The sequence below is a fragment of the Tachypleus tridentatus genome, chromosome 13, assembly GCF_004210375.1.
Source record: "Tachypleus tridentatus isolate NWPU-2018 chromosome 13, ASM421037v1, whole genome shotgun sequence".
Lineage (NCBI taxonomy): Eukaryota > Metazoa > Arthropoda > Merostomata > Xiphosura > Limulidae > Tachypleus > Tachypleus tridentatus.
In genome coordinates this window covers 180,942,195-180,963,584 of record NC_134837.1, presented here as the reverse complement: position 1 = coordinate 180,963,584, position 21,390 = coordinate 180,942,195, and the positions used below count along the sequence as shown (strand labels likewise).

Sequence of the window (21,390 nt, the reverse complement as noted above, 5' to 3'; positions counted from 1 at the left end):
CAAACTACCTCTGTCGCTGCGAATTATCTCCCCAATAACACAGTGGAATGTCCCTGACCCGTGGCGGATAAAGCAAAGATAGCCCTTCTTACAGCTTTGTGCTTAATAACAAACAACAATAAGAAATATTACAACTTCCTAAGTCTATTTAACCCCTTTGATTCCCTTGTTTTTGTGTTTTTCTTATAGCAAAGCCGCCTCGGGTTATCTGCTGAGCCCACCGATGGGGAATCGAACCCCTGATTTTAGCGTTGTGAATCCGGAGACATACCGCTGTACTAGCGGGGGGGTTGCTTGATTCGCATTACTATATTATCGTTTAAACAAAACGTTTCTTCTCCGATAGTTTAATACGTATTTCGTAAGTATGTTCATTAGACGTAAAAATTACACATTAATTTTATAAACTAACCAATCTTATCACATAATATATTATTTCTACTGCTAAAAGGATATAAAGTTTAGCATTTTAGCTAAAACGTGGATAAAAGCTCACATCTGAAATCCTAATAAAAATTAGAATTACGATGTTGTGCTTTCATAGTTAAATATCTAAAGTTCTCCAGGAAGCGTCTTACGAAACAGGTTTTTATATTGAAATATTATATGTCATCCAGGTGGCGTTTAACCTTGGTATTAGTATGTAGGTGGAATATTGACAATAATAAGTTTTATTTATCCCGTTTTGTATCATTCGTGTTCAAACAATAAGTACTAATTACGTCTCAAAATGTTCTCCTGTGGCTTAACACGCTGTATATCTGGTTTCGATACCCGCAATGGTCCAAACAAAGATAGTCTTTTGCGTAACTTTGTGTTTGACATAAAAGCTTTTATAAATTAATACTGTCATTTGAACGTAATTCTACAAGAAAAATGGTACCGAGGAATAGGTGTGTGTTTTCTAATAGCAAAATCACTTCGAGTTATATGCTGTGTCCACAGAGGGGAATCGAACGCCTGATTTTAGAACTGTAAACTTGCAGACTTACCGCTGTACTACGAGAAGCGACGAGAAAGAGTTTCTTTTAAGTGATTATATTTGTTTGTTTTTGAATTTCGCGCAAAGCTACACGAGGGCTATCTGTGCTAGCTGTCCCTAATTTAGAGGGAAGGCTGCTAGTCATCACCACCCACCGCCAACTATTGGGCTACTCTTTTACCAACGAATAGTGGAATTGATCGAACGTTATAGCGACTCTACAGCTGAAAGGGCGAGCGTGTGTGGTGCGACAGGGGTTCGAACCCGCGACCCTTAGATTACGAATCGTGCAGTTATATAGCGGCGTTAAAAAATATTAACACAGTTTATCTGCAGAAATTTAGAAATCAAATTAATCATTGTCGTAGATAATGCTAAGTAATACAAGTGTACACACTTGGTAAGAATGGGTTAATCGCTTCACCACACGTTTATTACATGTACAAACCAGGTAATATTAATATCACACAATTATAAATAGTGCGTCATTCACTTGATGTTGTAAGCTATATTTTTAATGTTGTAACGTAAACGTAAGCTAGAGGGAGCTATGGGTCTTAATAATGACGTTAAGAAAGAAAATTTTTGGGTATAAAAAGTTCTAAAGATTTTGAGTCAGACTTTCCAGTAAATTAGAGGGTATACAGCTGTGCCACTGGGAGGCATGGAGGAGATGATTAAAAAGACAGTAAAGTTGTTTCTGACTCGTAGAGTGAATCTGTTAGTTTATTTTTTTTTCTTTTTGTTATAACATTTGAATCTGTGTTGTTTATTGCGCGTATTGATTTTATGTTTTACGTCAGTGTAGTGCAGTTTGCTTTATTTGTAAAGTAGCTTACAAGTATTCTAGTTTGTAAACGTTAAAGATAAAATAAAACGATTTATTATTGTTAATGTGTCCGGACGTTAAACTGTTTTCACCGTATAATTTAAAACAACCTGCCAACGAAAGAAAAACAGTACAACAGTATACACGTACCATGAAGTACCGTAATAAAAGTGTACATGAAAAATGCGTTGGGTAATGTAACCGTCCACATCTTGTTATGTAGTAATAAAATTGTACATATACTCTCTATAAGTAAATATACTTAAAAGTTTAGTACTGGGAATTAAAATTGTACATGTTTAAGAACATAGGTATACATGTGGATTACCCCTTGTATTGACTACACCTAGATAAGTTATGGATATTCTGACAGGTTAACTAGTTAGTATACAGGGAACCAAATCTTTCATCACCAGAACATATAGATATAACAGTGATTAACGGTTGGACAAGAATGTGGACTAAAATGTTAATGACTTCTAAGAATAAATAAAGTAGAAATAAAACAATCTTGAAACTGGCTTCTTCGTAGAGGAAGTGGGCGGGAAAACGTAGAGTGTCTATATCATGAAGAACACGTTAATAACCTCGTACGTGTAACTAAACAGTACGCTACCTTCCCTCGCGTCTGACATTTCTTAAAGAACTCCTCTCTAACCGTTTATATATTGCTGATATTTACATAAGAAACTCATTTGGACCTCGTTTTTCTTTTCTTGTTTTTTTTTGTCCTTTTGCAGTGTTTCCCATAAACTACGCAAACTCCAGCGTTAAAGTTAATTTGTTTCTTGTATATTTTTAGCTTTTTCTTGCTATAATACTCATCACATGTAAAATAACTCTTTCAACACAGGTCGGTCTATATGACTAACCATGTGACCTCTCTGTGCTCGTTTAAACAACAGACAAAGAGAAGACAGTTCCAATATCACCACCCCTGTGTTTTGCTGCATACCTATACCCTCGACCTTAAGCAAGCCGCAAGAGACTACCTGCACTCTTCTTACAAGCAGTGACCACAGCCAAAATCCAGAAATTATTTATTCGAGACAGACTATTGTAAATATGAGCTTTTCTTTTAAAGAAAGTAACTGTTCTTACAGCATTTAAAAATACTAGTGTAGATTGATTGCAATCGTTGCCATGCGGAGGCAAGCACGAAACCAGAGGTTAGCGTGCTCGACTGTAAAATTGCGATTTAGTGTTCGCGTCCCGTTCCAATAAACAAAAATAAAAATCGTGTTCCGCATGTTGAGACCATAGGTATGTTATAAAATGATGGTCCAATCCCACAATTCAGTGAGAAAGAGTAACACAAGAGTTAGCGGTAGGTGGTGTTGACAATTCAGTGAGAAAAGAGTAACACAAGAGTTAGCGGTAGGTGGTGTTGACAATTCAGTGAGAAAAGAGAAACACAAGAGTTAGCGGTAGGTGGTGTTGATAAGCTTCCTTGCATCTTAAAAATTAGGGACGGCTAACAAAACAGTAACTTTACGTTAATCCCAACAAACAAACATGTATATCACACGTAGTTTTGTTAAACATTTGTGTGTGTGTGTATTAATAAAATATCTACACAATCTAGTAAAAAATTACACATTGAATAAACAACACAGTAAAACAACTAAAAACATACGTGCTAGAAACGTAAGTAAAAATATATATGCATTTGACATGTTCCAAGAAGAACACCTTCCCTCCATCAGGACATATAAAGTGTGCGTTACTTTAAACTAGACCTAATTTTTGGTTATGCCACCTACAAAATAACATCTTGTTATTAGACAATAAATGTTTCTGTAACATATACTACTCAGGACCATCGTCGTTTTCTCAATGATCTTGTTTCTTGTTAACATTGACACACTTTGTGTTTGATAGCACTCCCCATAACTCCAAACAGGGTCTAATCATAGGTTCTTCTCAATCCAAACAGGACCTAATCATGGTATACTTTCTATACTATGTGATATTTGCATGGACGATTTTGAGAAAAAGAAATTATAATACTTCAACATAACCTAAACTTTGGACCAGATGGATAAATGATACATTTACCCTACGCCCTGACCACGGCATGGCCAAACGTGTTAAGGCGTTCGACTCGTAATCCACGGGTCGCAGGTTCGAATCACGCTCGCTCTTTCAGCCCTGGGTGCTTTATAATGGCCCCCCGCTAGTACAGCGGTATGTCTCCGGATTTACAACGCTAAAATCAGGGGTTCAATTCCCCTCGGTGGGCTGAGCAGATAGCCCGATGTGGCTTTGCTATAAGAAAAACACACACACCCTACGCCCTAGTGACAAAAAGGCAACAAATAAATTCTACACGTCTAAATAACATTTATCCCAACACTTAGTTAACTACATGACGAGTACGTAATAACCAGCTACATTACCCTGATGTAATGGATATTCGTGATCCTAAAAACCATGTTAAAATTAAAGTGTTTGTATGTTACACACAGAAATTTCAATCACCACATATCTAAATATCTAGAAATGTTCAAAACAATTTATGTGAGTTATTAATAATGTCCATAAACAATGAAAGTTTAAACAAAGAGATAAATATTCTGGATAAAAATACTTCTAAGTATGGATATCTGAAACGTTTCATAACCAAATCAAAAGAAAAACAGAACAAAAATGAAATAAACCCAATAAACAACGAAAAGAAATAACCATCGTTTCTTTAACATATTATCCTAACTTGTATTACAAAAGTGGTAACTTAATATTAAAATAGCTATTAAAGTCTCTTTCAAAACATAAAATAAATAAAACAGACAAAGCTTTAAATAGCAGAAAATACAAAACAAAACATTTAGCAGGTCCTCTTTATTTGTGGAAAAGTCTACAATATACAAACTGAAACTCCCCAGTGGTCAGCGGAATATCTGCGGACTTACAACGATAAAAACCGGGTTTCGATACCCGTGGTGGACAGAACACAGATAGCCCATTGTGTAGCTTTATGCTTAATTCAAAAACAACAAAAACAGACAAACTGAAAAGATGTGTATTGTAATAAAGTTGTATTTGGGAACTGGACCATCACCAGTCACGTGATATATCCGGTAAACTGGCCAATGTCAAATTCTATTGCTCATTCAAAATACAGTAAACAACGTAACGTCTGAGAAAAACTTAAAATACCAAGAGAAAAAACAAAACACAACGCAGAACAGCGACAAGGGCCCAGAACTACAAGTACTGTGAATAAAACAAATTTATTTTCCAAGTATAAAATAATGATTTATAGAGCGTTAACAATAACTTAGACCTAGTTTAAATTATAACAGTTACACACACGTCACATCTTATGATGACGGGAAGTCGTGATTCTTGAAATAGATCACGTGAATTAAATGTATTTTTACTTATGTTTTTGCATGTACGTTTTGATTATTTTCCTGTAATCCTTATTTAAGTTGTGAATATATACTAATTTATTTAGGTATCTCATTAATGTAACAAAATGGTTGAACAAACTGAGCTGTTTTCTACGTTACAGTGAAAAGATTCTTTAAGACCATAAACAGCATCCAGATCATTGTATATTCTACCTTTTGAACGAAACGCCACCTAGTGTCAAATAAGACAAGATCGGGTACACTTGTCGCTTACGTAAACTAAAAAAATAACTTTTATTTTTCTGAACAAACAACAACAAATGAAATACCTACATATGAATAATAACATGACACATTTCTATTTGTATTGGATAAGACACACTACATGTTTTTTAATGGCAGTTTCGATTATATCAGCTCTCAACACCTCAGCATAAGTTATCTGTTTACCGTGGGAAACGAAACGCGGATTTTTGCGTTCAAAGTCCGTAAATTCACCTCTTGTCTATGAAGCAAATGGTCAATAAGGGTTTGGAGCACTTCTTTACAAGGAATTGGCCAGAACTTCTACAGGACTCAGGTATAGTGACCAGAAGGAAGGCAACCAGTTAGTAGCACTCGCCGCCACAATGACTATGTCCAGCCTTTTAACCCGCATAACGGTACTGATTGTACTGACCACAAATAAAAGTGCGAATGACGATCTTTGCTATTACATCGCTGAACTAGTTACCAGAAGTAGTATGACTTTGTCCACGGAGATGTTTTTGCTACTTTAAAATTAAGGTGCTGTTTTAATTGCTTAAATATTGACGTGAATAAACAAATTACTAAACTGTTGCTTTGTTATTTGTGCTATTAAAGTGTGGAAGTTCATTATTAATATTATTTTCACATAAGCCACGATTATCTCTCCCCTCGTTCGTTTGTTTCAGAGCAAAACCACATTGGGCTGTCAGCTGTATATCAGCTTTCAACGGAACTACACTACGGGATATCTGTCTGCCGTGGGAATCGAACCTAGAATTTTACCGCTGTCCCATCAGGAGTCTCTCCCACGCGTAAAATCAATAATACATTTTAATGAACATATACCCGAACTTTGGTTAAATATGATATTTAATAATTCTGAATAAGTGTTTTTAAGGTGAACATTTTAAAATTATACCTAAAGATAATAGAGTAACACGTGTCTTGAACAACCACTAAACATATCTCCTAATGTGATGCTAATAATCGATCATTATTTCTTTAGAATTTAATAATCCCGTCAATTGGATCTATCTGCTTCCTATTTTTGCTTCATCTGTACTGCTACACAGACAACCAATTGTAATTATATGAATCCTTTATTATGTTCATTGTCATTCTCAATTTTAAAACCAAGGGCCCAAGACTAATGAAGTGACTAAACAACTAAATCCTTATTTCATGACCCCCATATGTATACGTAACGGACACTAACCCCCATAAAAAAAAACGTTTAAAACTGCAAGGGGTCATTTCAAAAATATCCCGTAATTCCTTAAATACATAATATCTTCCTAACCTACTTCTGTGTCTTCAATTCATTCTATTGGGTAACATAGTTGCCGGTTCTTAATTATCAAACGGTTATATAATCCATAGATTAAAAAAGTTTATTTATGTAATTTCTTCAGAAATGGCTACTTTAACAAAACTTAAGTAAATTTAATAACATTATTACAAAGAGGGTGATGCACAATTTATTATAACCTGTTTTATATCTATTAAAATCCTAGAAAGCAATTAAGATTTATCTAACCTTCAAAACTTAAAATAGACGTAACAGATTCTGGTCGTAACTTGTTTATCGGCTTTAGTTAACGTCTACAGATGGCCATAAATTCCTCAGACGCTTAGAGCTTGTTAAATAATGGTCAAGCAACACAAATTTGACACCAGGGGCACTGTAATCAACCGGTTAGTTTCATGTTCTAGCGGCTGTCAAGCTGCACTGCGTGCACGTGAATTATTCATGTTCGTTACCATCAACAGTGGCAAGACTAGCAAGTTTTCGTTTTCTTGTGACCTTGTTACTTTCGTGTTTATTGGAATGTTTTACGTAAACTTGCATTCATAGCACAGCATTAAGAATCAATTAATAAACTGAACAATCTACACATACAGTTAACAGGAGATTTATGCAAATACTATGATTTATATAGTCAACAACTTACAGTGAAATATGCAGGACAAAACTCAGGCTTATGGACAATAAGTTAACTAGCTTTACCAATCAGCAACAGCACTCTTCTGTGTAATATTCTAATAAGTAAGTACTAGCCAATCGAAGATGGGCACAGTAAGGCGTAAACAGCAGCTTTCTTCTGTGCAAATTAGCAGATGAAAATAATAATAAAACACTTATCAGATAGGTGTATAAAGTAGATACCGGTCACAGATTATAATGACCCAGGTCTTGTCGAGACCCAGTTTACTGCCAGCAGTTGGCTCGAGATGACCCGCTTTTAAACCTAGATTAACTGCATTGGTTAATACGGTTCTTCACTCAATATCATTGGCTAATAATGACCTGGTGGTTAGAGCACTCAAAACGCAATCTGCAAGGAGAGGGTTCGAATTCCGTCGCCACCAATATTTTCTCTTTCAATTAAAATGTACACTTCAATCCCACTTTCCTTTCGAAATAGTAGAACAAAGATTAACCGGAGATATTGTTGACTCCATATATTCCTTCCAGTTTATCACTTTAAAATAAACTACGGCTAGTACCTTTAAGTAGCTGTAAACTTTAGTTGAATTATTACTTTCTCGGTAAAAAATATTATACACGAAAGATAGTAAGTACGCTTGAATAAAGAACAGTAAGGCTTATTTGTTTATTTTGAATTTCACGCAAAGCTACATGAGAACTATACATGTTAGCAGTCCATAATTTAGCAGTTTAAGACTAGAAGGAAGACAGCAAGTCATAACCACCCACCGCCAACTCTTTGGCTACTCTTTTAATAACGAATAATGGGATTGACCGATTATTATAACAACCCCACGACAAGCATGTATGGTACGACGGGGATTCGAACCCTCGACCCTAAAGTTACGATTCAAGAGCCCAGAACCACCTCACATTGAAGAGCCTAACAACATAGTAATCACTATTTGAAACATAGTGTTTAAATCATTTCAGTATTCTAACAGCAGGCCCGCCCTCAAACAACACGCTACTCCCATAAAATGTTACATTATTCTTTCTAAACACAAGTGAAGTGTTACCACGTCGTGATTATGATGAATCAGTAAACAGCATGAATAATCGTTCCATACAAAGATTACGTCTGTTTACACAGAGTTTCGAGCATCAAATACTTTACCACTATTTTAAAAAGTGTTAACAGAATAATTAAATTTACATTACTAGTGAGAGTATTTTTCTGTGACTGTGATACTAATAAAACCATTGATAAGTACTGATACTAATAAAACTTGTTGGTAAGTACTGATACTAATAAAACTTGTTGGTAAGTACTGATACTAATAAAACTTGTTGATAAGTACTGATACTAATACAATTTGTTGATAAGTACTGATACTAATAAAACATGTTGATAAGTACTGATACTAATAAAACTTGTTGATAAGTACTGATACTAATAAAACTTGTTGGTAAGTACTGATATTAATAAAACTTGTTGGTAAGTACTGATACTAATAAAACTTGTTGGTAAGTATTGATACTAATAAAACTTGTCCATAAGTACCGATACTAATAAAATTTCTTGATAAGTACTGATACTAATAAAACTTGTTGGTAAGTACTGATACTAATAAAACTTGTTGGTAAGTACTGATACTAATAAAACTTGTTGGTAAGTACTGATACTAATAAAACTTGTCCATAAGTACTGATACTAATAAAACTTGTTGATAAGTACTGATACTAATAAAACTTGTTGATAAGTACTGATACTAATAAATCTTGTTGGTAAGTACTGATACTAATAAAACTTGTCCATAAGTACTGATACTAATAAAACTTGTTGGTAAGTACTGATATTAATAAAACTTGTTGATAAGTACTGATACTAATACAATTTGTTGATAAGTACTGATACTAATAAAACTTGTTGGTAAGTACTGATACTAATAAAACTTGTTGATAAGTACTGATACTAATAAAACTTGTTGGTAAGTACTGATACTAATAAAACTTGTTGATAAGTACTGATACTAATAAAACTTGTTGGTAAGTACTGATATTAATAAAACTTGTTGGTAAGTACTGATACTAATAAAACTTGTTGGTAAGTACTGATACTAATAAAACTTGTCCATAAGTACTGATACTAATAAAACTTGTTGATAAGTACTGATACTAATAAAACTTGTTGGTAAGTACTGATACTAATAAAACTTGTCCATAAGTACTGATACTAATAAAACTTGTTGGTAAGTACTGATATTAATAAAACTTGTTGATAAGTACTGATACTAATACAATTTGTTGGTAAGTACTGATACTAATAAAACTTGTTGGTAAGTACTGATACTAATAAAACTTGTTGATAAGTACTGATACTAATACAATTTGTTGATAAGTACTGATACTAATAAAACATGTTGATAAGTACTGATACTAATAAAACTTGTTGGTAAGTACTGATACTAATAAAACTTGTTGGTAAGTATTGATACTAATAAAACTTGTCCATAAGTACTGATACTAATAAAACTTGTTGATAAGTACTGATACTAATACGACTGTTGTTGATAACTACTGATACCAATAAGACTGATGTTGAAAACTACTGATACTAATAAAACTTGTTGATAAGTACTGATACTAATACGACTGTTGTTGATAACTACTGATACCAATAAGACTGATGTTGAAAACTACTGATACTAATAAGACTTGTTGGTAAGTATTGATACTAATAAAACTTGTCCATAAGTATTGATACTAATAAAACTTGTCCATAAGTACTGATACTAATAAAACTTGTTGGTAAGTACTGATATTAATAAAACTTGTTGATAAGTACTGATACTAATAAAACTTGTTGATAAGTACTGATACTAATAAAACTTGTTGATAAGTACTGATACTAATAAGACTTGTTGATAACTACTGATACTGACAAAATTTTTTGATAATTACTGATGCTAATAAGATTATTGTTGATAAATAGTGATACTGCGAATGCTGTTGTTGTTGTTTTTATTCATTAGTTGGTACCCACCGGCTTCAAAATGTATTTCAACATATTAGTTAAACTTGAACCATATTGAAGAGATGTACTTACTATGATCTACCTATGAGTGTAGTTTCACAAACCACAGCCAGTTCCCGTCCATAATAAACTATTTCTTAGCACTTGTCCATGTACGCTTACCTGTTTTGTAATTCCCATTGGTTGGCAAGAATTAATATCTTTGGGTCAATGCCCACAGGTGTCCAGCCTCGGAAAAATGTTGGGTCAATGTCCAGAGGTGTGCATTGTTGGGAATGGTTGTTATTGAGATAATCACTCCACTTCAGATTCGTTCGGTAATGGAGTTAGAGAACTTTCCAGAAAGCTAAGTGTATCAGTGAAAAAGGTCCCTACAACTGACTTCTTTCATCTCTACTTTATGACCCATTGTTAAGAACAGAAACACCAATCTTCACTTGATTAAATTGAAAATAGTCCAGTTAACTTTCATTCTCGGGAACTGTGACAGATCTCTACGGATTGAGCACACATTTAAGACATATTTTTTTGTTTTTTAATGAAAACTTCCTAAACAAAGTTTAAATTAAAACTTAAAGCAATGCTAAGTTATTTTAGACTTTTACAGTAACATAGTTTCATCCTTCTATTCATCTTCTGTTATTCTTTCTACCTTTTGTTTTATTTACTTAAAGGATTGTTAGTTATCCGTTTCGTAAAGTAATGTATTTTTAGGTGTTATTTATCAAGTAAGTTTGTTTTGTTTGTTTTTTTGAATTTCGCACAAAGCTACTCGAGGGCTATCTGTGCTAGCCGTCCCTAATTTAGCAATGTAAGACTAGAGGGAAGGCAGCTAGTCATTACCACCCACCGCCAACTCTTGGGCTGCTCTTTTACCAACGAATAGTGGGATTGACCGTCACATTATAACGCCCCCACGGCTGAAAGGGCGAGCATGTTTAGTACTACCGGGATTCGAACCCCCGACCCTCGGATTACGAGTCGAACGCCTTAACACACTTAGCCATGCCAAGCCCGAAATCCACAAATATTAGTAAATGTGTAAAGCCAGCTGCTTAGGGTTAACCCGAGTAACTAAGTTTTTAATACATTCCAAACAAAACATGTACTTATTCGTTGTGTATATATTTGTTATAATTATATTCTATTGTCTGCAATCCTTATAATGCTATTTAACCATTTATATATGACTTTTTATAATATGAATATTAACCTCAACAAAGAAGATGGATCATTAACCTGTTTCATAGACATGTAATGTGATACCTAATTTACCTAATTCATAAATTATCCCCTGTTTAAATAATTACTGGCACTTTGGAGGCGTTGATGATTTTACTACGGGCACTTTGAAGGCGTTCATGATCTATTGTGTATTCAGCTCATGTTTCTCTTGTACTTACTCGTTTGTTTATGTAATCTTTCAAGGCTTTGGATCTCAACATACTTCAAAAATATTTCATGCGTTTCTTAACTTATCGTGAAAAAAAAGACTTAGTCAAAACTTAAAGTAAAGCTGTCTGTTCGTCTTGAATTTCGCGCAAAGCTGCTCGAGTGATAGATTCTGAGTGAAGGCAGCTACTCAATAGCACCCAACGCTTATTCTTTTAGCAATTAAAAGTGGAACTGGGCGTCCTATTATAACGCCCCAATAAGTGGAAGATTCGAACCCGCAATCTATAGATTGTGAATCAAGCGCCATGACCATTTGCTTATTCCAGGCCAACATTTGTAACACTAATTTTGCTTTTTGTTTGTTTGTTTTGAATTTAGGACAAAGCTACACGAGGGCTACTTGTGCTAGGTGTCCTTAATTTAGCAGTTAAAGGCTTGAGAGAAGGTAACTAGTCATCACTACCCACCGCCAACTCTTGGACTACTCTTTTACCAACGAATAGTAACACTCTTATATATAGGTGCATTATAACGTCCCCACGGCTGAAAGGGTGAGCATGTTTGGTGTGACGGGGATTCGAACCCGTGACCCTCAGATTACGAGTCGAGCAAACACTAATTTTATTGATTGATTGTTTGAAATTAAGCACAAATTTACAAAATGGGCTATCTGTGTTCTACACACCCCGAATATCGAAACTCGGTTTCCAGCAGTGTAAGTTCACAGATATTCCGCTGTGCCACTGGGAAGTCGTCAATTTTATCAACTTGTATTACCAACGTTACTTCTTAAACGTAGTTATTTGATAAAAGTTGTGAATTTAAATTGTTGTAAAGACGAACAGTAAAAGAAATCTAGTCATGTATACAGCGAATGATTACTGTCACTACTTTTCGAAACACTATTGTTTTTGTTCTTTATAGGTATTTAGAGAACGAAGACAACAGCACTCACCGCCAACTCTTTCTGACCAGATAGTGGAATGTGACCCTTAAATTCCAGAGCATTATTTGTTTAGTTGTATTAGTGGCAACAAAACGCGAACGTGTGACCAAGAGATTCAGTCCGATATGCTAGCCATTGGACTTCATTCGGCCAATATTTAGAAATACAGGTAATACTTTTCCAGTAAGTTGTTAATGTACAACTTAACTACAACTATCTCTGTTAAACATTCGAAATTTAACCACCGTGAATTACTTTTCAAGGAGCATATTTCGTCAATGAACCTTATTATACACCCACGTGTGCGTCTGATCAATGTCTCCCACTAATGAACCAGTAAACATTTTCGTTTATATCCTAATAATCATGTACACTCAGTGACGGCCACAAAATATTACAGCGAGGCCATGATAGAAATGCTGTCAAAACCAGTGACCTGACTTGCAATACCGCTGTCAAAAAACGGGAAATAATGCAGTTGTAGTCACGTTAGAAAACTAGTTTCCGCATGAAACCAGTGCCCAAAACTAACACAAAGAACTCTTACTGAATCTTAGAAAGATTGTAGAGAATGACCAACGTTGGATGGCTATTTTATTGAAGGATAAACGTGATTCGACGTCTTCAAAAGTTACCTCCACTGCACGGACTACAATGGCAAGGGAGCCCAGCCACAAAGCCACAAGGAAATTACTTCTCAGTTGCTACTTCAACTAGCTGCGGTTTGGGACGCTTTTTTTTCGCTTTTTTTCCAAAACGTCCAGATATAACAGTTATCGAGAAATAGATGGAACTACTATCTGCAAGCCACGACAAAATACAATGTTAGAGTACTGATGTCATTCACTGAGGTGGTAGTATGCAACTCAATACACCATAACTTCTTAAGCAAGGACAACTGTTCGATCTAAGCCAATGACCAGCTAACTAAACAAAGTGTATTCATACAACGAGAAATATATAGATGCAAACGCACATGTGAATATTTTAATATATATCAGTGAGAGAGGTACCTGAAAAATGTTAAAGGGTCGTTGAACGCAATGAAATGAAATAAAAATAATGGCTGAGAAGAATTGAAATAATAAATATATCTAAACAACGGGTTATCAGTGATACATTACACAGGCTGCGAATTTAAAATTCATAAAACTTGTTCTACTTTTAATTACTGATTATCCATAATTCAGCCTCAACAGATTTCAAAAATTATATTCATTTCTTTTATATCACGTAAGAATTTTTTTCCAAATCGGGAATTTAAAAACAAACTCTTACTTAGATCAAATTTACGACAAATGTAATAAAATATGTCTGGATCATTTATACAACTTCCTGTTGTCATAGCAACGAAGAAATAATATTGAAAGCAAAGAGATAATGTCAAAATACACACACAAACAAATATCCAGAAGTTCCCCGTTAGTACAGCAGTAACTACACGGATTTACAACACTAAAATCAGGGATTCGATTCCCCTCACTGGACACAGCAGATAGCCCGAAGTGGGTTTCCCAGAAGAAAACACACAAACATTATCCAGAAATGACACGTCATGAGACCTGTTAACCGTTTATATACTAGCGGTGTGTTTCTTGTGAGTTCTAGAATAATCAATAAGACCCTCACGTCGCGATTGGTCTATAGAAATCTATAGCCAGTGGCTGTCAACAATATAAGCGTAACAAAATGTGACCCGACTTTAATGAAAATGATTCACTTATGTAAAAATACATATGAAGTTTTGTAAAGACAAAATTAATACCGGTTTCGGATTCAGCCAGGAATTACTGTAGAACATGCAAAAATTTCAAACCAATAAAACCATCGCAGACCTGTGTTATTAAAGGTTATAAGCCTTCCAAAATTATCACTCCTGTCTCAAGTATCACTCTGTTGTATGAACATCAGAGTAACACCTGACATGACGAGGTTAATACACAGACCCTCACACTTAGTTTCAATGGTGTAGTGTATAAAATAGAGCATTCTCTCATGTTGAATTGTATAAATGATCTTAAAGATCCATGCTTACTATATAACACACACTTGGTAAATTTTCGTTGTTAGCTTTACGCCTACTTGTTGCACATGTACCAAAACAAGCTTTGTATAAATAGAGCAACATCCATTTAAAATGGCTCAATGCAACAATGTAAGTTTGTTGAAAGAGTCGTTTTAAAACTTTGTGTGGCTTCAAAATCCTATGCAATGCAAAAGAGACAGTTAATATACTTGAAGATACCCCTTAGTGGCACAGTAGTGTATCTGCGGACTTTTAACGCTAGAAACCGGGTTTCGATACCTGTGGTGAGCAGAGCAGAGATATCTCTTTGTGTATCTTTGTGCTGAACTAGAAAAGGACACTTGAACCTTATATTTCAGTATCTGAAATACCAAATTTACAGCGGATTTTCATATCTTCTGTTTATTTTAAAGCAAATCCCCACCAGTTGTGTCCACCGCGGAGAATCGAACCCAAGATTTTAGCGTTGTAAGTCCGTAAACTCACCGCTGTCTCACCGGGAAACTCTATATCTCCTACGTAAAACCTTAAACTTTGATAATTGTACAAATGTAACTGTAAGATCAGGTTTGTGTTTGAAAGATACTTTGAAAATCATTTGAAGCAGTGTGAGCTTGTTTCATTTAAAATCTGATGAACCTTGCGTGTAACAATATTCGACGGTAAAGAATGAGACTCCTGACGGCTGTCACTAACGTGGTGCTGCTCGTGAGAAAAATGTCACTGAGGTATACATAAGACTTAAGTCAGTCTCTTCAGCACACGTACTTCAATAGTGAAAAAGTTCGAGAAGTCTTTATTAATTTGAAATGAATAATTATCGGTAAAAAAAGTAAAACAAAAGAGAAAAACACTGAAAAGACTGATGGAAGTAATAAATCAGAGCTAAAGTTACTAAATATTAATACAAACTTTACTTTTACAGCCACGTCTTACAAACAGTTGGATGATTGCTCTAATGTATCATTGAAGTGCGTTTAAAATGATATCTGAAAGTTTCTCTCAAATGTTTCTACAACGTAACACCAGGTGATACAAAACTGTATAATGACAAAAATGTATTGTTTTCATAATCCAAAGTTAATAGCAAGTTTCCTGTGTTGCTGTTTTTCTTATTAGAAATGTAACTCACATTCAATGAGGCATACAAAAATTCCGTGAATTTCTAGAAACCATACTCAGCTCTACCTATCTATCCATCAATCTAGAATTGTCCGCCTATCCTTCTGGTGTCACAAGCTGTTAAAAGAATTAATTTGGTTCAATATCTTCTCAACTCGAGTAAGTTAAATGGATATACAAACATGTAACGACCCAAGTTTAAAGCACGGGTACCTTTTCACCAGACAAACGGTTTACCTTATACGGCTCAAATTAGTTGGCGAGACGGCCCCTGCCCCCATTTATACCAGTAATCGGGATTGTCGAGTATCTTTGTTAACAGTAAACGAGAGCAGAACTTTTCGTCTGGACTTTATAATCTGCTTTTGTTTTTATTATATTATTTATTTATTCATTTTCTACTTCGGCCATTCTGAATTAAACTGATACTTATTAAGTTGAGACAAAAAGAGATAAAAGAAATTATTATTAACGTAAACATTACCCTAAAGTGGTTTTAAAAAATGATTAAAGTCTGTAAAAAAACAGATGTCAAATTTTAATTATAAAGATATAAGGTGTTCCTGTGGTATCTTGTTGCGTGATATATTGTTTTCGAATGGTTACAAAGCCCAGTTCTATCTGTCTTATGCGTGATCAGTTTTTCCATGTCAAATAAGGCGATTTAGAAACTCTGGAAATGTCTTCTGGTCGAACAAAAATATCGCCATCAAAATGTAGCGTCACTCCATTTCAATAAACTATACTGAAAAACTCACAAACCTCCAAAAATGTGGGGCATATCCAGAACAGCGTCCCTCGCATTTGTAGCAAGAGCTATTCATCTTCTTGGACTTCCCTGTAACCTATGATACAAAAGAAACAAGATTAAACAATGGTGTGGAAACAAAATCACACGACTATTGAACATAAGTGAATTGTTAAACACAGTGACTGCTGTGGTTAAATATATATTTCTTAAGGATTTAATGTATTAAAGTGTTTCCTCCTATGAGAATAACACCACTTAGCTGTTTGTTTTGTTATTTTAAAATACATTCTAGTTAACGCTTTTATTGTTACAAGTAACACTACTTTGATGTTTATTATGTTATTTTAAAACACGCTGTGATTAACGCTTCTATTGTTACAGGTAACACTACTTTGATGTTTGTTATGTTATTTTAAAACATGCTGTGATTAACGCTTCTATTGTTACAGGTAACACTACTTTGATGTTTGTTATGTTATTTTAAAACACGCTGTGATTAACGCTTCTATTGTTACAAGTAACACTACTTTGATGTTTGTTATGTTATTTTAAAACACGCTGTGATTAACGCTTCTATTGTTACAAGTAACACTACTTTGATGTTTGTTATGTTATTTTAAAACACGCTGTGATTAACGCTTCTATTGTTACAGGTACCACTGTTTTGATGTTTGTTATGTTATTTTAAAACACACTGTGGTTAATGCTTCTACTGTTACAGACAATTATACTTTACTGTTTGTTATATTATTTTGAAATAACCATAAGTTAAGTTTACAAGGTGACGACTGATAAGATCATCTTTTATTATCAAAACCACGAATAACATTTGGAACTCACTTGTCCTCTCAATTCGTTTAACTCAAAGAATAACTTTAGAATTTATACCCAACAAACTATGCAAGACATATCTCACAGACACCCCAAACTCACAGACGATATTGACTTATTCGGAATTACACGTAAGACCCTACGTCCCTTACTGGTGATGCTACAGAATGACTTGTAACGACTACCTGTTTAACCTTCACACGTTCCTTATTAGTCCCACTGTAGGCACTCAAATATTATTCATATACAACTGGGTCCTCAACTGCGTGAACAGTTCAGTGAAGACTTTTGTTTACTTTATGTTATATTTATTCTAGTTGTAGTTTGGTGCATGTTGAAGTCATGTTAAATAATGTTTCACTTGAGTTTAGCACTTCTATTTTTCGAGCTAAGACAAGTGAGCTGTAGTTAAAGTTGTGTAGGGATAATTGATATAGGAAAAAGCTGACAGGCACTGGTCTAGGCTTAAGCAAATTGGGTCTTTTAGGGGCCAGTGATATTGGTACTAACATTAATTTTCTACCATTGATCTAAAAAGCTATCGAATAAATCTTTTGTTTCTTTGTTTCAGATTTTCACACAAATTACACAAGGGATGTCTGCGATGAGCTCTCCCTATACCTGAATTGACAGACAATAAGGGAAGCAGCTACTAACAACACCAACCGCCAACATTTTGACTGCTCTAACTCTTATAATATACTCACGTCCTCAAAGTGTGAAGTAGAGTTTCGTGGCAATAAAACACGAACGAATGATTTTCGGACTATAGTCTGGGCACTCTACCACTGGGCCACCCCCTGTTCAACGAATAACACAATATAGTAACAAGTTAAATATTAAAAATATTTGTACTTGCTACAAATTTATGCCACATTGTACGAAAGGGCTAAATGGTTGCAAATGGACCAGTGAATAGAAAGAAGACTGCGGTGCAACAGACGACATTAAAAATCATTTGTTTGTTTTTGAACCTGTGGCAAAGCTACACAAGGGCTATCTTCGCTAGTCTTCACTGCTAATTTAGCAGTGAAAGACTGGAGGAAAGGCAACTAGTAATCATCACCCACCGCCAGCTCTTGGGCTACTCTTTTACTAACGAATTGTTGGAATGGCCGTGGTTTTATAATGCTCTTCGGATTACGAGTCGAGTGCCCTAGTCATCTGACCATGCCAGGCCAATCAGCAACAATATTTTGTTTTCCATCATTTGATTCAATAACATGCCATTATTTTATCCGATTATTCTGCTAGTGTTTATTCTATCGTAAGTATTTCAAGATGTATCTTACAGATTTATTTACTGGAATGTTGTAAATAAGATATAAGCAAGGATCCTTTTTTTTCTTTCGGACGCACCCCTGTAGATCTGTGAGGATGAGGTTCGCCTGCACCTTTTTCTACCCCTGCATTTCTTAGTTTACAGCTGGATGTTCTTTGAATTATAACACGATGATCAGAGATTATGGTATTGCACTTACCCTGACCCTTTTCATGGTCAAGTCCGTGTATGGTAATCCAGAAAATATTCAATACGAGGAAAACACATTTACTTTGTTGGTTGTTATGTAAAAGTCACACAAATAGCGAACATTTCCAGCAGTGTTTCACATTTTTTCATTAGTTTAATTAGCCACCACCGTTTGGTGCTACACACAACCTTGAACGACGCGCCAAGGTTATATCCACAAGCTAACCAATAACTGCCCAGAATAACAAAAAGGTTGAACCCCTACAGAGAAAATATGTGATATCTTTATTCAGATATTACATGCAGCTATTGTGTGGATTCTTATGTTCTAGTTCGCATGGTTTCATGTTAGAGTCACGTTGGTCAGATGGTATGTATAGAAATAAATACAATGACTTATGTACAACTCACAATACAGCAGTGTTTGTTTTTTGATTGTTTGTTTAGATGTTAAAACGTAATAAATTACATGAAATATTTTTGAAAGTAGGTAGACGTGTATTTGAAAAAACAAAACAAAACAAAAACCGGTATACCAGTTACACCTCTATGACTTGTTCTCTTTATTTCACATAGATGATATTAGATTACAGGAAACAGAACTAATTTGAACTAAAACTGAAAATCAATCGAGTGAGTCAAGTTCTTACCAACCGATTCATTCATAAAGTTTAAACATGCTTGTGACAAGAAAATCTTGAAGTTTGGTTAAACAAAATGCCACGAAAAATCTAAGCCACTTCATTACCGAACAAGTACTTTTAAAGTTATCACATGCACAGTAAATGCTTTTGTTAGCATAGCAACGTATATATTATTTAATTCGTACTAAAGTGTTACGTGTTTAATTACGAGCGCATTTTAACAATATGAGATATATTCCTCTATAACGCTTTAAAATTTTAAAAGGTGAGTGGAAGTTTTATAAAAGCCGTTATAAGCTCTGGTTTAGTGCTTTAACTGAAAACAAAACAAAAAACTGAAAAACGTGTTACAGAATAAAATATTTTTAAAATTATTTATCTAAAAGCGCGGGACTGTACAACGAATTGTCTAAGAAGTACCCACATAAATGAACGGACACGAATTTTAGAAGCAATCAAGTTAATATCTGATCCAGTAGTGAAGGTTCGTGAATAATTCTAAACACTCTTTACAATGTCTTCAAATTACTGAATAAATTTGTCCTCTTTGTTAGTACGTAGTTTTTACAGTAGAAATTGTGGTCAAAAGAACCAAGAACAGTCACAGATATTAATTTCTCTCATCCTATATGCATAGCCTACTGCAATTGTTAGGCCTACTGTACTCGTTATTATATGGAGATAAAGTATATTTGCGTTTCATTGGCCGCCATAATAATAATAAAACGTTAGTTGAAATGTGCTAATTATGAAAACGCTTCTACTTTGTATATTGTTGATATTTATTTACCTTACTTTACATTTGCGAGAAAAAATTAATATAAACCTACAAGGCAGCGGAAGTCAGATACACGTCTAAGAAAGAATATGGTTGAATAAAATGTATTTTGACTTAACTATTCGCATTTCTGTTATTTACTTGCTATTTTGGTTTCGTAACGTTGTATATTATGTATATGATGTTAAGCGTTCCAAAGAAACTCTTGAATACGAGCGACGGTTACACAGTAAATGAACTCTACAAAATAATAAAAAACACTCCATCTTGGCGAAAGAAAACCCGCAAGAAATAATTTGTATTTGATAAAAAGTGATACGTGTGTAACTTCATATGTTGATGCTGTCAACAGTTATATTTTAATACATTAGGAATATACATCATTGTAAATACTTACTTGGTTATATACGCAGTAAGAAGTCTAAATAAAGTTGCAATTATAAAATAACTGGTACTGATCACAAATAAGCCAGGAATTGTAGATGAACAACAAGACCATCAATTAGAAATCGTTAATTTAAAACGAATTATTATAGGAGATAGGAATAAAAGATTCAATGAGAAACCAAAGATTAGAGTCAACTATTAGCAACCAAGAATTGGCGATTCAGTTACTAATAGTGTAGGATCAAATATTCAATTACTATTAGTCATGGTTTAAATATTCAATTACTAGTACTCAAGGGTTAAAGATTCAGGTACTAGTAATCAAAGGTTAAATATTCAAATACTAATAGTCAAAGATTAAATATTTAGTGTCTGAAACCAAGACTTGGAGATTCAACGACAAGGAGTCAAGGATTAGATATTAAATTACTAATAGTCTAGAATTAAAAATTAAATGCTTATAAACCAAGGACTGGAGATTCAACAACCAGAAATCAAAAGTTAGATATTCAACGACAATAAATCAATAATAAGAGATTCAACGAATAGGTGTCAAGGATTAGAGATTCAGTAACTAGTGACTAAGAACTAGGGAATTAAAGTGACCGGAAACCAACCAAAAGGAATCTTTATACAACTTGTGGTAACCAATCGCT

At 34.3% G+C, this 21,390-nt stretch overlaps 1 pseudogene across 1 annotated transcript in view; it reads right to left on the bottom strand.

Moving 5' to 3' along the window:
• Nucleotides 1-21,390, bottom strand: part of LOC143236078 (uncharacterized) — a 314,870-nt pseudogene that overhangs the window by 239,888 nt on the left and 53,592 nt on the right. Inside the window, exon 2 of the transcript XR_013019440.1 lies at nucleotides 16,635-16,717. The product of XR_013019440.1 is annotated as an uncharacterized LOC143236078 (transcript). The remainder of the gene's footprint in view (nucleotides 1-16,634; nucleotides 16,718-21,390) is intronic.